Here is a 19,758-nt window from a genome sequence, read left to right on the forward strand (position 1 = left end):
CCAGCTTGCAGCTGATCTCCTGAAGCTGTGGAGGAGAGCAGCCCCAGCACATGACTCTGCTTGGAGCACCACAGGGATCTTCTGCCTTGTTGTAGGTTTGTGGGCACAAACCCACATCTGGGAGAGAGCACAGTCTCCTGAACTTTTGATATGAATTTGTAAGAAAGCAAGGTTGTGTGAGAATATTAAAAATACCTTGTACCATGTGGAAATAAGTATGGTGGTTTAGAGACAGTGACAATAGGAACACCATGCCCTTAGGGTTGATTACAGTTTGCTCCCAAATTTACAGGAATTATTATTTAATGAAACAGCAGTAGACACTTCTAACCTGTGGGTAAATTAATATACTGCTTGCAACTGAATGTTGGATTTATTGCTTGCCCTGGATTTACCCTGTGGTCATTGAGCAGGCCTTGCCCTTCTTCTTCATCCCTGGCAGCAGACAGTGGAGTACAAGATATCCCCTTTAGTGGGCTGATTTTTCCCCACAGAAATATCTGCTCTGCTTTCCTAGGTTGAGAAATGTGGAAACTCATCAGTAGGTGTGGCATTCTCTGTGTAAAGTAGAACACATTTTACTATGCTGATAGAAATGAGATTTATTTTTTTCTCTTCTACATATGAATATACACAAGTTTAGGATTATGTTCTATAGGGTCTGCACATGAGCATAGTAGGGTTCTTACAGGACTCCACATCCTATGGACAGTTACTTCTGCTGCTGTCTGTGATCAAATATCATATCCATGTGGTGGGTTTTGCTCCTAAATCCTCAAGGGAAGGGTACGAGCTCTACAAACAACCTCCTCAGAAGATCATCTGCATTAAATCAGTGAGTGGATTGAAAATTGCATCTTCCAGTGTCAGCTGGATGCTCCAAGGTTGACAGAAGTACTGGGATTGTGAGGCCATGGACAGCTTGAGGAGTCCCTGTTCAGCCCCTGCACAGGTGAGGGTCTGTGACAGCTGGACACTGCTTCTTTCCCAAGAGCTTATAGGGCTCCATTTGGAAGTGACCATGGGGGACAGCAAAAGTGACACAGAGAGATGAATTGGTTGTCTTCAGTCCCAGGGTCAGGGCAAAATAGGACTGGTGTAACCAGAAGAGTGAGAGCAAAAACTTAAAGCAACAAGGTGCAAAAATCATTGTGCTATCCCAGTTGGAATCTCTGGCCAAAGAAAATGTCAGTGTGGTGTTGCACCCATGCCAAGCAGCTCTTCTGGGAGGTGGCTTCATTAGCATTGGCTTTGCACTGCTCAAGGCACACAAACGGATGCTTCCCTTCCTTCCCAGGGACTGTGGAACTCACCAAAATAATGTTCCACATGCCAGCATGTCCTGCAGAGGCCTGTGGAGGGATGATAATGGCTGTAAGACTTGTCAAAGTCTAATTAGTTACTCACAGAAGAGAGATCTCAATTTTTTTGGCCGAATCCCTTTTGTTTGGAAAGATCCCAAACCCCTGCTTCCTGGGAGCTTGCCTTCATTCTTAAATCCTCAAAGGGCTGCCCCATGGGATGACAGATTTTATTTTTAATTTTTTTCAATAATATTCTGCTTTACAACAGGATTTTTTTTTCAAGGTTAGATAAATGATAATTAGAATTGAGTATGTTCTAACCCAATGGGTTGTATGGGGTGTTTCCTCACTGGCCCCCCTCCTGGCAGCACCAAGGGGAGTGAGTTCATATATCACTGCAGAAAGCTTACAAGTCCCCTTGAAGCATTATGAAAATTGCTCTGCACAGCTATTTTGTTTCTGAAAGACAAATTCTGTGCAAAAGGTAAGAGACAACAGGTGAACAGATGTGGTGCTGTTGTGGCAGTGCAGGTCTGTGCATCAGCTCCTGTACACATGGTGAGAGCATCAGGTGAGTGTCAGCCAGCCCTGCCTCCTCCTGCCCTCCAGCCATAGATAAAGAAATTCAGACAGAGAAATGCACAAATACCCTTATGCAAAATCCCAGCCAGCTGAGGCTTTTATTCAGATTCATTAGTCCCACCTGCTCAGATTCCTTGAAACGACAAGAATAGTACTTTCCACCCCAGTTCCTGTTGATGGCTGAAGCCCCAGAGGCTCATTGAGTGAATGGGACCCACCTTGGGATAGAGACCCCCAGATCTGCTGTGTGTGGGGTCAGCTCCTGTGGGAACCTGGGGCAAGCCTGCCCTGAAGGGTTCAGGGTCAAAATCTAGGTTGTCTGGATTCACAAACTTTCAGCTGGAGGGAAAATGGTTACAAGTGCTCTGATTCCCTCTCAGTGCAGTAACACAGGGAGAAAGACCATATCTCCAAACTCGGTTGTCATCCGTTAACATCTCATCCTCCACAAATTTCTATAATCATTGGAGGGTATTTGCAAATATTTAAAAATGCTTTCTCTTCCTTCAGGAATTTTTATATTGGGTTTTATAGAAGGTTTATAATAGAGCAAATAACAGTTTGGATGAAATTCTGGGAATTCTTCTGTAGTGTGCTTCTGCATGATAATCATTATGAGATTGCTTCCCCACTGCTTGTTTAATGCAGCTGTCCAAGTTTTGTATTTACTGGGAATCCAATTTGTTTTAAGAAATTAACAAAACAAATACTTAAAGTACTGTGCTGAACCTATCATAAAGTTTTTATTCGTTTTGGTGAGAAAGAAAAAAAACATTATAGTTTTCATGGAACAGCATTTGAAGCCACACTTATGAAATTGAATCCCTACCAAAATAATTTGCTCATGTTAATACAGTTGTCGTATGGCATTGAAACAATTATTCTGTTGGTTTTGTCTCCAAATTGTGTCAAGCTTTGCTGTGGCAGTGGGCAAATATCTGCTCAGAGAGGCAGGCTGGCTGCTTAGCTAGAGCAACAATGCCGTGACCTGCAGAGATGCTGATGGGACTGTGTGATCCTCAGATCCAGTGACAATATTTATGGTCCTCAGAGGAAGGAGTGCCCTGGCACTCACAGACAGGGCTGCCAAGTCCTGCTGTCCCTTCTGTAGCCCAGCACATGAGATAATATCTGTGCTCTTCAGGGCAGGCACTGTTACTCCCTGTGATCTTGGTCACATCTCTGAATGTCCTTTGCTTAAAAGCATTGGGGAAAAACCAGGTCTCTCTGGTGACAGGAACACTGAGCATCTTGTACTGGGCTTTCCAGCTCATTGCTCTTTCCATGTGGCCTCTGGAAAACTTCCTCCAGCTCAGTGGTGACTATAACTCTGCAGCAGGTCCTGGTGACTTGCTGTGCTGGGAGTCATTGCAATCCCCCCTGTCAGCCCCAGGACCTGCTGCACCAGGGTCTGGTTCTCTACCTCTCTCCTCTCAAGACTGTGCAGATTTGGGTCTTTTTAGTCATGTGCAGTTGTAGGATCAGTTTCTCCCCAGAATAGTCTGTCATTTGCTACCAAATTCTGAGCTCTCTCTGCAGGATAACCAGAATGGCGAGCCACCCCTGTTTTTCCCAGATATCTGCTGGCATTTTTAAAACCAGCATGTGTAATTGTGCTCCTAAAAGCATGGGTAAAGGGTATCTGAGAAGTCCATTGGTTGTTATTATTGTTTCTTTTTTTAAGGAGAAAATACTTGCTAATTGTAAAAATTCAGAGTTGAAAAGTAATACTTCGTACCAAGCTTTTCAGGTAGAAGGAAGGTCCTGGATCTTGGAGACCTCCAAGCTGTTGGATGAGATTGGTGCCAAGCTCATACCCAGTAGGTTACATTTGTCTGTTCTTGGCAGCCCATGCTTTTTATTTCAGTTTTAAAGTATTTTAAAAAATAAAATAAAAAACAACAAAAACAAACCTCTAGATCTCACCTAACACATGTTTGTAAACCTTGCACACTTGCTTCCTTATGGATATCTCTATGCTTGATCAGGCAGCCAGGGCAGTACCCATACATTGGACTCTGTTTTTACAAGGGTAAACAATGAGCTGTGAGGCAGCAATGAGCTACAGGCCCTTGAGAAGAAGGCTTTAATTCTACCCAAATTTCTCTCACACAGTAGCCAGTCTGTGGCTTCAGAATATGAACCCTGTGCCAGTGAAATTAGCAGGGCATGTCCATGGAGCCCTTATCACACCCCACAGGTAGAGTAGGGGGGTACAGGCAGAGGCTGTGGAAGAGCAAAATGTTGGGTACTGGTTGTTTACAGCTGTGATGGCAACAGACATTTTCTTAAGGGAAAGGATAGGGCCAAAGGCAGGATGTGCAACTGTTGATTCAGCTTTGCCTTTTGGGGAGGAGGGGAGGTTGGAGGGCCTTTTTTGCTTCTCACTGCACAGGGCAGGGGAGCACGTCCTGGGCTGAGCCACCCCCTGGACCTCCCCAGAAATGGAGCAGGGTTGCACTTCTGGTAGGAGGGGTTATGTTTGTTAGTTTGTTTTTTACCTTTTTTCCTTTTTCCCCCTCAGTGATGCAAACTGCATTAGGCTTTCCAGCTGCTTGTTGTTTCACATCTAGAAAAACTTCACTGGGCAGTGAAGGGGTGAAAAAAGGTGTTCTGGCAATGAGATGTCTCACTGGTTTCTGGAACTGGGACTTTAAAACCTTTCTTAATCTGGTGGCTGAGTGTCTGAATCAGAATAGGCAAATGTCAGATAATTTCGCTGCCCGTCTGAAACAACAAAACATGCTTTGGTTTAAAACTAATCCACAGCGCAACTCACCTTGCTCCAAACTGATTTGAGTCACGCATCTGTAACATTCCTGGGTCTACAAATACCTATGACTTCTGGATCAAATTGTTTGTATGTTAATTTATCCCAAACTGCTAACACAGCTACGTCAGCATTGTCAGTTTGCTCCTCTCCTTGGAGGAATGTGCAGTACAAAAGTTTTATCCCTGTGATGCTGACAGGGATGTGATCCCACCCTCCGCAGGGCTGCTTAATAACTCTCTCGCTATGTTGTGTGTTGGATGCTAACAGCAGGAAGCATTATTTTAGAAGATTTAAATTAGCAGATTTTATTTACCACACCAGTATTCTCACGAGGCATCTCACTTCTATCTAAAAGGGTTTTAAATTATCAGCTTTTATTTATTACAATGGTATGTTCCTGATTTATCACACTTTCCTGCGTCTTATTTACTCAGACCAATATGGCATAAAAATAGCTGTGTAATATAGAGAACTCAGAAACACTCGTGAATTTTCTGAAAGCAGGGAGGAATTGCAAACAGTTGAAAATATCACAGAAACATTAACTGATACAACTTTTGAGTCCACTTTTGACTGTATCTGCTATTGAAAGCAATGAGGACAAGAGGACCTAATTTAACAGCTTTGCCACTGCTAATGAAAGCAGGGTTTGAATTAAAGTCTAAAATTTAAGGCTACTGCAGCTGTCTTTAAGACTCTAAGTTAAAGCTATACCAGTTGCAAGACAAACTGATAGGAGCTTTTGGGCTTTGTGTCATTCAGGAGACTGATGTCTAGTTTCAGATGTCATTTCAGTTAGATCCCTCTGTAAAGAACATTTAAGAGTATCTCATTTTACTTTTTTCATCTCTGTAACTGCTTCACTTTTTTTTTACTTACAGAAACATCAAAAGGAATTCAGGCTCACTTGGTCATAGTCTGGACATCAGGTTTTTATAGGAACAAAGAAAGATATGGTGCGCCCTTCACACATGCTCATATTAAAAATTTATTAGGCAAGTTTCAATATCTTTCAATTATTAGGCAGATTTTAAGGCTCTTCTAAGTGGTACAGTAGTAGCAAATGCCAGCTGATATTTTATAGAAATATTCCAAATAAAAATACCATTTGATTGTAAGGGGGAGCAGAACCTCCAGGAACATATCTTCATTTTTGGTAGTTTAGTCCACAGTAGCAAAAACCACATTGTACCAATCAGATATTTAATGAGCCTCTAACTCCATTTCTACCTTATCCCAAAGGTATAGCAAATAGTGCTGCTTTTTTAAAATATCAAGAAAACATCATTTGCTCTAAAATGTCCCTAAAAGCAGGTCTAAATTGCCAATAAAGGCTAGGTAATTGTATCAGCATGGATCAGAAAGCATTTCTCAGAACTGATGAAATAGTTTGCGGTATTGCAGAACCTGAATGATGCTCTCTGTACATTACACTGGAAATATCAAAGACTGGTCTCAGTTTAATTTGCTCACTAGTGTGTATTTTGGATTCTCAGGAAATATTTCTTGCTAATGTCATTCTGTTTTTCTTCAAATGTAATTTGTTTGGGTCAGACGATTTCTGCCATGGAGGGTTCACTTGGAAGAACTTTTTTTGTTTGGTTTTCAATTACAGAATACTATTTTTCCAAGAAAATTGCATGTTTTAAAATTCTCAAATCCTGTATTCTTTACTGTATTCAAGATTTTAAACATTTCAAATTTGAAAAATAATAATTTGCAAGATTGTTGCCCAACTTATCAGCTCTTTCTCAGTAGTTATACAATCATTTGACAACCAAACACACATACAGTATAAATATTTAAGAAAAAGTAAATTCCATTAAGCTGCAGTGTGATAGATGCAGTAGTAGGTACTTATCTTTGAAATATTAAACTCTAGACATTTATATCTGTACAAAAAAGAGTTTCCTGCCATTTGATGAGAATTATGTGCCTGGCACTAATAAAATATTAAACTCCAATTTAAAAGATAAGTATCTTACCCACTTTTTTTCATAATAAAACATTTTACAGTGCATATGAGAGCTAATATGCATCAGAATTTCCATACAATACTGTATTTACAAACTTTTATGAAAGTTTTGTGTCTGCATTTATTAGTTGCTTTCTCTATTTAAGCACTTATTATTTCATATAATGACATTGTGTGCTTCAATAATGCATGATAGAAGGTATACAAACAGGCTTTATTTTTTGCAGCAGAGTTTTCTTTTGTTACAGGCGACTGGTGCTAGTTAATTAAATGTAGATAGCCCCTGAAAATTGCATTATCCTTTTCTGTCCCTATTATATAAATTAATGTCAAATTGATGCAATGCTTCATGTTTAAAATAATAGATACATGTGTTAAAAATTATAGCCTGCAGTTTTCTTGTTTGACAATGCATTATTTTCAACTGGAAATGTCAGTTTCTAACCTTCTGTCCAGAATACTTTGCAAAGGGCAGTAAGCATTAAGTGTTAGTTATCAAATATAGTGTCTTTGAAACATCAACAATACTATTTGTAGAGGAAAAGTCATAATATAGAGACTTTCTGCTTTGAAAATAATCTCATAAAATTAAATGTTCAACAGACAGTTATCAATAAAATGAGAAGTTCCTTTGAATGAAGAAAAGTCACCTTTACCTGCAGGTGGATTTCAGCGTCACCTGCTCCATTTTCAGCAAGTGGCTCATTTGCCTTTTCTTTCCCAACTCTTTATATAAAAAAGTGAGAATTAAATTCTACTTTTTTTTTTTTTTAAATCTCAGGTATCACCCCTCAAAATCACCTGAAAGCTGCAAAAGCATAAATATATTTGTCATTGTCCTATCAAACTTCACAATCTCCCAGCTTTGCTTCACTACCTCAGTTGAGCGATGTCATATTGATGCCATTAAAAGAAGTTGTGCAGTTAGGGTGTTTTTTCCTGTTCTCATAATTATCCTCTTTTTCAATTTACAAAAATATTTCATTAGACTCTTTGTACTACAGCTTTTTGTATTGTGATCAATGTCAGTAGACAACTCTGCCTTTTTTTAATTACTGAACTGGGTGATTAGAGTTAATAAGCTATGAGATGTAAATACTGCCATTTCAAATAAACAAGAAAGCACTTAGAAACCAAAACAAAGCCTTTCACTGAACTCAGGCACAACATCCTCTGAGAGATGTGTGGCATGAGTGATTCAGTATATTACTTGCTGTAAAGAAGGATGCACCTTGTTACTTTAAACAGCAAAATCCAGCAGCAAGTTTTCAGGGTTTGAGATATTCTTTTAAAAGGTGCAGTTTAAAAACTACCATATTTTCAGATCACAAAGGTCTTTTGTTTATATTTTCTACTTTCCAACCAAAGAGACAGTCATTCTCCCATAAAAATACTTTACAAGAACAGCTTTGGTTTTTACTTTTCTTCTGTAAAGCACACTCCCCCCTGCTCTCAAAGGCAGCAAGTTTCCACAGAGCTATCCACTGGTGCTGTTACAAAGCAGAAAACCTTTCTGTGTGTATGTAGTCTGTAACAGTCAAGATATGGCATATATAAACTTGGAGTTTGGGTTCAAAACTAAGAAAAACTGGTTTTTAGAACAGTAGGTGCATGTTGGTATAACAAGGAAATTTCCTTCCACCTTATGGATCCTTATATTTCTTCCTGCAAATTCTGCAAATATGGATGGCAAGATCCATATACTTATGTCCTTGTGCATCACTAATAACTTTACTGGCTTGTTTTTAAATCAGTTATATATATTGAGTAAGAGTTAGTTAATTGTAAGATGTATCCATTTTTGCAGTTTCTGATGAACTTTCCATTAATGTCCTTAATGCCTATTTTTACTCTTTTCAGCAGGTACCTATTAACATTGCAGTGCTTTGTAAACTCCTTAATAATAAAGAAAACATGTTATGATCATAAAACAGGGGAAATGGTGCCTAATTGCAGCCAGGATAAACTGCACTTAATATCTGTTGTCAACAAAGCAATTTGCCTGACGATATCTTTAAATCCTTTCCTTAAATTGTTTCCAGCACAAATTATTTTAAATGGTTACTTTCAAGAGCCCATTCCAAAGAGCTGCCTTTAAAAATAAATAAATAAATAAATAAATAAATAAATATGAAAAGCACCCCAACAATTAGGTAGGTCCGTGTTAGCAGGCTGAGGATTTATTTAGTTGTTTTTCGTGGAGGTCTCTGCGCTCACTTTGCCGAGGCTGCAGCAATACCCTGAGAGCAGCGAGCGCTGTGTGATTCCATTAGCGCGGCTGCCCAGTGCTCTACGAGGTTACCTGGCTGCTGCCCCGGGCACTCCTGGCACCCACAGTGCGCTGGGACAAGGACCTGCTCCTTCCCTGCAGCCTCTGGATGAGGGGCAGGGCCCCCAGGAGCTGGGGCCGGTGCAGTGCATGGTTCTGGCAGTGCACGGTTCTGGCAGCGCTTCCCCGCTGTCGTGGGTCCCTCCTTGGACTGCGGCTCTGGATCTCAAGGGCTGCAGCATCACTCTTGCAACTGGGGAGTTTTCATTTCTACCCTTCTTAAATCTTTCTGCATTGAGATTTCAAGTCAAATGTGTTTCAGCACACTTTTCCTGAGAAGGCAGATTTACATATGCATTAGGTTCATTTTATCGGAGTACACACACAGCAATGACACATCTCATTGACAATGTGCTGTCTGATGGATAACTCCGTACAAAACACATATTTGAAAGGAAAATTGGAGGAGGAATAGGATTAAGAGTCTGTACATAAGTGACATCATGTTTTGTGAAGATGAACTGCAGGAATGTCTTGCCCTACTGCATAGTCTTGGATTATTCAAAGATCCAACAAGTGTTTTGTGAGTGTAAAAAACTCCTTGCTGCCCACCATCATCAGGCAGAAACTGCTGGGACCAAGTCTGGCCATATCTGAAGCCACTATATGCTTTATTTAATAATGAAAATACTAAAAAAGCTTAATCAAACTTTGATTTTCAGTGCCACGTTGCCGCATGGGACTAACTCCATGTCCAGGCACGGCAGGATTGTGGCTCTTTCTCTTCAAAGGTGAGCAGCAGTGCTTAAATATTGTGGTTTAATTGTGTCCTGAGTCCTGGGTAACAACATCATTTCCAGCTGGGTGGCTGCTGTGGTCCACCTGCACGTCTCTCCTGCCAGGCTGGTGATGGGCAATTTGCTTGTCTGGAGGGAAGTGGGGTGGGAGCTGGCACAACTTTGGTGGCAGTGGCCACTTGTCAGCTTTATAGGGTATCAGTGGCTAAGAGTTGTGGAAGATTTTAGATGCCAAAGTGTGTGTTCTAACATTCCTTTGAGAGGAATGTCCATATACTGCCAGCCATCCTTACTGTACTGCACAGGCTTCTTCCTACTTTCCTTCTTTTCTCCCTTTCTGTTTCTTGATTGCAAGGATTTTTAATAATTTAAAATATATGCTGCTCTGACTCAAGGTAGACAGTTCCTTCTCTATGTCCATGGAAAGAAAAAGAATTACAAAGGAAAAGTATAAATATAATGCAGTGGTTTTTCTAGGGGAAGACGAATTGCTTCTGGGATTTATCACCATCACCAAGGATGAATGGGGCAGCACCACCTCCAAAGCCCAGAACTGCAACCCTGAAAATCCGTGGCATCAAGCTCAGCAACCTTTTCAGGCTTTTCTTGGACTGGTCACCCCGGATGTTCCCTTGTTTATTTTTCTGCTGAAGGAAGATGTTACCCATCCTGTGCCAAACCTACAAAATAAAAATGTCTGATTAATTTCATGTAGACTCTGATCTCTGCTTTGTGGTAATGGTGTTTTCTGTGGAGATAACCTTGGTCACACTCAGGTGTGTGACTGCACCCACTGCACGTGACCTGAGCTACACCTTTGCTGCTGGTTCCTGCTGGTCATAAGTGAAATCTTGCACAGAAGTGCACTCCAGTACAATTTTACCTTGGGAGTGAAAAATGCTTGGATTCCATCTTGGCTTGTTCATTTAATGTCTCGGTGAGATAGTACATATCTTTGAATTCCTACCTCAGGTTTTCTCTCTATAAAATGGCACAATAATACTGTCTCTGTGCCTTTCAAGGAGAGTCTTCTAAGGATCTGTTAATAAATGTCAGTGATGCACTTTAGAGATCCTCTAAGGAGTATCTGTAGAAGTATACTATGAATTATTGACTCTCTCTTTCTGACCCACTCTCTAGCACACATTCACACTCCTGAAATCCCTTAGAAATAAGGTGCTGGCATCATAGCTTTAAATTACACTGGTTTATGCAATAGTAAGCTCTTAGGCACCCAGCTACATGTATATATATATATATACACCCTAACCCTAACCCTGTCTTTGATGGGAAAGTTGGCTAGTTGGGCACTAAGTAGGCAGATTTTTTCAGTTATAAACCAAACTCTTACAGAAATAGGAACCTCCACCCAACCCAAAAGAAGGAAAAAAGTCAACATCTAAAATGAGGCCGGAGTATTGACTGTCTTTTAAAATATATCTAATTCTTGGATACTGCACAAAGCCCCAGTAGCCCACTAGGGATCTGGGGGACTTCCAGGACTAGGAAGGACCATGGGAGAAAAATGCTTCAACTTCTTCATCTCATGGGGAGGTGGGGGAGAGGAAACAGCGATGGCAGATATTGTTCATGTGAACCAGCTCATCCTGGTGAGCACTACAGTCCAGTTGCCAGGAACACCTAAGAAACTACACAGCTTTGGTCATGGCTTAGGGTTTCTGATTTAGGGGGCTGTGCAATATCACAGCAGATACCTCAGAGTCTGACTTCAGGATGGGGCTCAGCATTATCCTCAGCCTATCTCCAAAGATGGGCTCTAATTTCAGATTTGTCATCCATGGTTGGTTGAGGGTGTTTATGACCTCTCCAGATCAGCTGGATGTGTTGATTTACATGAACAACAGAGCAAAAATTTTCATTTGAATCCTTTTTTATATGTTTGTGTGTGAAAAAAAGAGAATCAGCAATACCAAAATATTTTTAAATTCATCTTGGCTGTGCTAGATTGTTCACATAAAGAAAGGTTAAAGAAATCCAGAAAATTTCTTGCTGTTTCACCCCTGCGTTTTCCAACTATGTCATTTCACTGCCTTCATTTAGCATTTCATCCAGACATTTTCAAAACAGATAATGTTGTTTTATTTTGCTTGACTTTGTTCTGAATTTTCCTTCTAATTTTTAATTTTTTCTTAAATTTATTTTTATTCTAAATGAAAAAATTGTTTAAAATAAATACAGCACCTTTATCCTGTAAGGATTACTTTCCTTCTCTTCCAGTTTAACAACAAGTTGGGGAAAAAAAGATTGACCTCACTCAACTGAAGTTTATTTTATTACTCTAGGCCTGTTGTGGAGTAAGAAACCTCATGTACAGGCATGGTTGTCACCTCACCTGTGACCTTGCCTGGGTCAAACCACTCCTGTGGAAGGGAGGGAATAAGGAAGAGATGAAGAAGGGATGGACTAGTAGGAGAGATCCCTGAAGAGGTCAGCCAGCAGCATGGGATGTCCTCCCAGCATTTGGGGATGGGAAAGGAAAGGCTGATGGTGAGACCACAAAACCCGGGCTGCTGTAACCAGCACCAGCATTCACTGACATCTGTACTTTTGTGCTAAATTTTGGAGGAGGAGAAAAAGAAAGGATCTCTGTGCCTTTCAGCCTTGATTTATAGGTGGTATTGTTATCTATCTTCATTTGGTATACATTTTTAAGAGCCTCTATATGAATTCACCTAGGTCTCTGTGCAGCTTGAGGCACTGCTCCAAGGAGAGCCCCCTCCTCCCTGTAGAGTGAGTTGATTCTGGAAAAGATTGTTCCTAGAAGGAATCACAATCTCATCAGATAAAGGGTGGATATTTAGGTTTTGCTTGTTTGAGATACTTGAACCTGACAGGTTGGCCTGGCTTGTGCAGGAAATCAGTTTGGCTTTTATGGGTGCTCCTGCCTTGGAGAAGATGTCAGAATGATTGTAGGCTATTAAAGACAGTCTAATATACCTTAAGGTTAACTCACACACTGATGATGAGTATCAGGATTTCCATAATTTTTTGGCAAGCATCCTTTTTATTTATGTAGCCAACTATTGATATTCATAGCATAAAAACCGGTTATTCAGCTAAAACCTCTGTGCAATCAATCAGTGATACAGTCTATCAAGTGTCTCAGTCAGCCTGTAGTCATTACTATGTTGGGGTTTTTTTTTCATTTGAAGACATTTGGGATGACTCAATTTCTCTGATCTTGTAGCATTCCCTGTGTCTTTAGAGGGGAATTTGTAATTGTTGAATTATTCTTGGCCATCCTTCATTCGGAATTTATGTTGTAATTTCAGCAAAAGCCAGACCTTGTATGGCAGTTTTCATCTTTTTCAAGGCTGCTTCTATTTCTTGAAATGCTGGAGGGTTTCCAATTATTCCTTCTGGTCGCTTTGGATGTGAATTGTAACAGATCATCCCATAGTCGTGGTTCAACATTGTTAAGCTTATCAATATAAATATAATGTTAAACCCTTTTTAGAAAATTGGGGGCTAGGTGTGAAAATGTGACCAATTTATGCATAAATTGGTCCTACACTTCTCTTTTTTCCCTTATCAGAAAGAATCTCATCATGAGCAGGTTTCAGACTGTTCCTTGTCAGGGCTTCTTCTATACCTGTTAACGGTTGATTAGGTTGTTATATCACATTTCAATACCTGCTTAACCTGATGCCAGTCAACTATGCAAACAAAATTCATTAAGGCAAACAGAAGTCTCTGAGCTGGAATTGTGAGGCAAAAAAAAGGAAACAAAAGAGTTGATATGTCAGCTTTTACTATATGTAAATCCATATATTGGGAGAGCACTGGGTCGTAAGTAAAACTGAAAATGAGGAATGAGGTAACTCAGGAGTTTTTATACCCCCCCCCTTTGGTGCCTGCTGGTGTGAGTCTCTCTGCCAGGCCCATGGACATGCTAGAGGGCAGTTTCAGGGGGCAGATGAATACATGTCCTAACTGGGTTTTGTCCTGGTTCCAGTTGGTATTTGCCATAGTGCTTTTTACAGTAGTTTGTCTTTTTCACTGTGCTTATTATGTTCATAGGAGGCTCATTTGTAGCCTATCATTATGATGAAGTGAAGTTTAAAATTACACTGGGAGCCTGCTTAAGGACCATCATGTAGGTCCGGGGAGAGGGCTTATCCACCCTGCTCAGCCCCGACTCAGCCCAGGAGCTTCATTATTCATGCTGACCAAAGCAGCTCCTCAGGACAACATGCAGGGGCAGCATGTCTTGGTCAGGAATGGTCACAAAATGCACCAGAGGGATTGTTCAGAGAGGGATTTACCTGGTAAATTATTCTTTCAGAAATATTATGAATAAGAGAGTTGAAGGCAGAGAAGTTTTGCATTCAAACACGTTGTTTCTGGATTTCTTTAGTGAGTATACTCCTAGAGCAAGCCAAGCACATTGGAGAACTTTTCATGCTCATCTGGTGCCTGCTTTGCATTTATTCCTTGAGACGTGTGAATGCCTGTAAAAGAAAACGTGTTGTTTATTTTGGTTATGTCTAGGCATTTGATTTAATATACAAAAAGAATGCCATCTTAGCATTAACTCTAACAAATACAAACTGCGTTGTGAAAGAGAGGATGTCCCTACTTACTAAATATGCATGAAAAGACTAGAATTGCTACCTCTTATAACAGAATCGTGAAAGTAAATTGTCCCTTGTTGGAATACGTAATTTTACCCCCTCCCTTTCTACCTTTGGAGAAGAGGGAACTGGGATTAAATGTGTCTTGATTCTAAAACATCTATAGAAAAATATCAAATAAGCCATATTCTCAAACAGTTCCTGTTCTTTCAGAATTTTTCTGTTAAGAGCTTAGTATGTTTTAATGAATTGTGCTGAAGGGCATCATTTCCTGCTCCCTAATACTAGTCCTTTTGGGTCAAGAAAGAGGACTGCTTGGAAATATGATTTCTACCAAGTATGCTTTGGTGGTTACGGTAAAATTCAAGAGCACTAAGTTTGTTTGCATAGCTTTATTTCTATAAATGATCCCATGCCTAAGCAATTTCAGCATCACCATTGTGCATGCTGCATCCATGCTTGAGCCCAGGGGCACAGTTTCAAAGTCAGGATTTCATACTGGGCTGGATATTTGGCCCACACAGTTTAAGAAAACAGAAAATCTGGTGATATGCATTTAATAGCAATATAAAAATAAAACCCAATAAAAATAATGAGAATTATATTTCTATTGGGAGAACATTAACGTCATAATGGTACAAATGGGCTTTGGATAATTGATAATACTGATGCAGAAAATTATTTTCAGTTCCCCCTCCTTTGCAGTAAAATACAGCTGCATTTAAAGAGAAGAAAAAAGAACTTTTTTTCTTTCCTATTGGCAAACAATAACAGCGCTTTGACCAGCATTGCTTGGTAAACCTCAGAGCCGCACTGAAAATGAACTTGTGAGTTTGCTGCGTTGGCATCCAGAACAGCAGCAAGTCCCATCTTGGGAGCCGTGGGATGGTGGAAGGACGTCGCCCCTTGGCTACAGCCTTGCTGATCACTGCAAGCCCGAGTAAAGGTTAATCACTCTTAATCTGTGGTTTTACTGAACCAGGGTCTTCCTCCTGCTGCTGCTGCTGCTGCTGCTGCTGCACTCCTGCTGCAGCTGTGGAGAGGGAGGCGGCTCCCTCAGCTGATTTGCATCGAGCCTTACTGCAATTATTTTCCTTTGGAAACACATGGCCTAGAACTTGGGAGAAGAGGAAAAGGAGGCTGTCCTGTTTCTCTCCGAGAGCAGGCAATGGGGTTTTGCTTCCCTAGTGCTGGGCAGCAATGGGTAGGTGTTCTGCAGGAGAGTGGAGTAAAGGATGTACTTGTCCTCTGGGCTATTACTCCACACTTGCTGAGCTCATCAGCCTGTCTACATTCAGTCACCCCCCCAAACTAAAGAGGATTTGCTGTTTGTGCCATCCTGAGGCATCTTCAGTGATGAGGCAAAAAACTTTTACTTGGGCTCATGGATGGTGGGGTAGATGATTTTGTCCCAGTTAGACCCCTATGAGACCCTTCCCATTACACAGTTTCCCTGTGGTCTGTCTGGCTTCATCTTAAAGCATGAAAATGCAAATTAACAAATTTCATTAAGGAAAGAAGGTTTTGAAATCTATTTCATGAAAAGAGAATGCTTTTGCACTGTCAGGGTAAGTGTAGACTGAAGCGGGCAGGCACTTACACAGCCATGGAGCAATGGAAAACAAGAGCAGGTAGCAGAAGTGCCAAAGCAAAATATATTCTATAAACACAATGATCAAGAAAGAGATTTCATTCAGGCCAGCTGGACCAGCCAGCTAGTCAGTCTGTAAGGGACAATGATCTTATGTTCAACAGCTCACCAGGCTGTAGTTAATGCAGTGGATTCTCACATGAAGGTTCTAAATATTCTGTCTTGTTCTGAAGAGCAAAGGGAAGAAGTAAGTCAGAAAAGCTGAAAGTTAAAAAAGACTTGGACTAAAAGAGAAAAAAAAAAAAAATTCTGTGTTTGCTTGTAGTACTGGGACAGAAATCTTGTAATTTAACACTTGTTTAATATTTCTGTGCTTTAGATTCCTCAACTTAGAAAAGAGATACCTCTATTTAGTTGCCTGGATTGTTGTATGAAATATTGTTGCACCGAAACTTAGATAATGTAATATTTATAAAGTATTTTCAGATCATTGAGTAGTAGATAATTTGGAAACATTTTCTATTGTACTGAATCTTAACTAAATCTCTAGCTTAGTCAAAAGATGTCTCTTCACACTTTAAACAAGCAAGTGTTTGTGGGTTTGTGCTTATAAATCAGTCTAAATGAGGTTGATTTTATAATTGAACAAGTTAAAGAAAAGGTTGGAAATGTCACTGAGCCACGGCCACCAACCTATAAAACTTCATAACCAATGGTGTCCCTGGAAGTTTCACTGTCATGGAAACCAGAGACATTTTGCTTGGGTTTTGTTGTTGGTTTTGACAATGTAGATGGGTGTAGGTTAAGTTCTATCTATTTTTTTTTTTAGCTATAATATACCTGTTGTGCTAAGCCTTTCAGCCATGCTCTGATGAATAATTGACAGGTAGTTAAAATGTTGCAAGAGTGGCCAAACATTACAGCTTGAAAACCCCTCAGTGCCAGGGCCCAGTGCTGGAGTTTGGTTGGTATTTGTAGAGGAATACCAGTAGATAAGGGAAGGTGTCTGTGGTTTTTAGATGCACATCCTTTCAGAGCAAGCTCCCCATTGGTCACTGCAGGAAGGCAGGGGCTTCTTGGCAATGTCCTGCTGTCACCTCTGTTATTGCTGTAAATATTCCTTGTGTGGCTGAAACTGAAAAACATCCAGTATGAAAATAGCCATACATCCTGGAGTGCATGTAAGGTAATGATTCAAACCAAGCAGTGAGGGATAAAAGAAGAACAGGAAGCTTATGCAAACATCCTGCTGTTTACTGGTTGTGGAAGGCAAGGTCTGGTTTCCTCTTACAGCTTCTGGTCAAGCTGCCTGAGGGTAACTTAGTGCTGCTGGAATTGCCAGGAGATGTGGTCTGGGCTGTACAGGGCAAGGACACCCTGGAAGATGAGTACTGTGACCTCCCACCAGGCCTCTGCTGTGCCCAGCACCACTGCTGCAGGTTCTGGTGCCAAGTTATGGACTCACAACTGATGGCAAGTGTGGGCTGACAGATAAAGCATGGAATTTAGCACAAGGAGAAATCTATGCTTGAATCTTATTGCAGTGTGCTATCTGACTCCTCTGACTGCAGCATGTGACTGAATTAAAGTGAATGATGAAATTATGTACAGTCATTTTCATAAGCAGAAGTCAGTTACAAAGTGCTTCCAGATGTATGTTTAATGTATTTCTGTTTTATTATGGTGTCTATTTGATGTACGTGGTACTGACTAAATGGTTAAAAACACTGCAATGTGTACAGAAGTATATTGTACTCAATTTTTTCCCAAAGTGTCAGCATTGATAACTAAAAACTGAAATACTGCAATCTAATCAACAGTGCTTTTATGGGCCTATGAGCATAGGCTTTTAACATTTGGGTAACTCTACTGTTGGTAGACATAAAAATAAATGGCCTTAAAATTATTTTAGGATTGTAGGTTTAATATAGGGAACTAGATAAAGCTACAAAAAAATAAATCAGAGTGGAATTATTTCTGGCATCACAGCTGCCAGGCCCATCAAGGAACAGATATTTTACATGCCTGCTTCCTGGGGTTCAGGAAACCAGCACTCTGCTCAGCTGGATTGATCAGGTGGACTCACAGAATTTATCTCCTTGGCTCTCTATTTTCTGATATCTTATTTTATGGCCCACAGCCATACCGTTCTGGTTTCAGATCCTATCAGGTGTCACAAACCACACCATACCCAGAGTGGTCAATGTTACACCTGTCAAGTCCAAGTGCAGAAAATATTGTTAGTGAATGAGTTGGTATCACTGCTCTTAGAGTTTGTCATGGGCAGAAGCCCCATCACTGGTGTCAGACACTGTATGTTGAAGGCTAATACATAAAACCGGCATTTGGACTCGTAAAGATACATGACCAGTTTTATAAGGGAAGATGGTTAATCTAAAAATAGCTTCATCTGAATGCCAGGTTTGTTTGGGGTATTTCCCCTCCCCCCTCCCCCCCAGTATTTCTACATTTAGCAGTTACTGTGCCAAAGTTAGTTACGCAGTCATAGGGTGAATATTCTCTGTTCAATGCTGTGACATTGGGTTGTTCCTTGGCTGGATGTCACAGTGCTCTGGAGGTGACAGTAGAGGATTCTTTGCTTGTCAGAGCAGCCACATTGATCATGTACAGAGAGTCAGACCCACTGGCTGACCATGATCCAGGCAATCCACTCACCCCACAGCAGAACTGCCCAAGCATAGAGGACTAAATTGGGCATCAGCATTCCTTATTCCTGGAGCAGGTGATCATTACATTTCTTATCATTCTGTGGGACAATATTGCATACTCATCTTTTGTTTACTTCTCCAGCCATCTTTTTTTTTTTCTGGTTCATTTTTTTAGCTTTTTCACTTCTACATTTCCCTCGGGGAGCAAATTCTGATTTCTCTCAGGAGAACCAACTTTTCACTTCTCCTTCTTATCTGCTAAGATTATTAGCAATTAAGTAGGTAGTGTTAACACATACAGAGTCATAATTGACCCAAATTAGATGAAAGAGACTACAGCAAGGGTGACAAGTTCAGTTTCTCACAGGTGGTATTCTAAATATTTGGTTTTGCAGGCAAAAAAGCCCTGTAAATAACCATTTATAGCAAAACAATGTATAGAGGGTTCTCTGCCACACAGGTGAAGACTTAGACCTTTTAAAATAAAAATTCAATTCCTATATAGTCTGAAATAGCTTCATATTGGATGGGTTTAATTTGTTCCAATGGCATAATTCTTTAGATCGTTGCCACATATATATATATATATATATATGGGTATAATTAAAATGCATCTGTTTTAAATTGCGCATGTAAATAATAATTTCTGAGCTCAAGTGTGGTCACCATGAAAAGGACAATTGGGATATTTGATGTAACAACACCTGGAGTGATTTGGGCCTAATTAGTCAATTTGTAAAAAGACCCCAATACTGCAATGCTGTGTGAAGCCACAGGTAGAAGAATGTTTGAGGAGCACACACAGTGGTGTGTACAATAATCCTGTTTCTCATAGGAATAAGAAGTCACCTGATTCTCATAATTAATAATTTTTTCTTTCTTTTTTTTTTTCAGAGGAGCTCACAAGTTCCATGTCTGTTAATTTGCTTGGGAAATTTAACTCATTTTTGCCAGGACATTATCCTTGGTATATTTGCTTCTCCTCTGCTGTACAAATTACCAGATATATTCCATTGTATCTGTTTGTCCCTGACTTTTGAGGATGGGAAGCAGGGAAGGAGGGGAGCTGGAGGTGGTAATTCCCTCTGAGAACTCACAGCTGGAGATGGGACACCAGAGCAATGGACCAAACCTCTGAGATGGGAAGGAGGATCTGCTTTCTGTGAGCCCTGCTTGGTCCCTAAAACCTCCAAAGCTGATGGC

The sequence above is a fragment of the Corvus brachyrhynchos genome, unplaced genomic scaffold (genome assembly GCF_000691975.1).
Source record: "Corvus brachyrhynchos isolate BGI_N302 unplaced genomic scaffold, ASM69197v1 scaffold26, whole genome shotgun sequence".
Taxonomy (NCBI): domain Eukaryota; kingdom Metazoa; phylum Chordata; class Aves; order Passeriformes; family Corvidae; genus Corvus; species Corvus brachyrhynchos.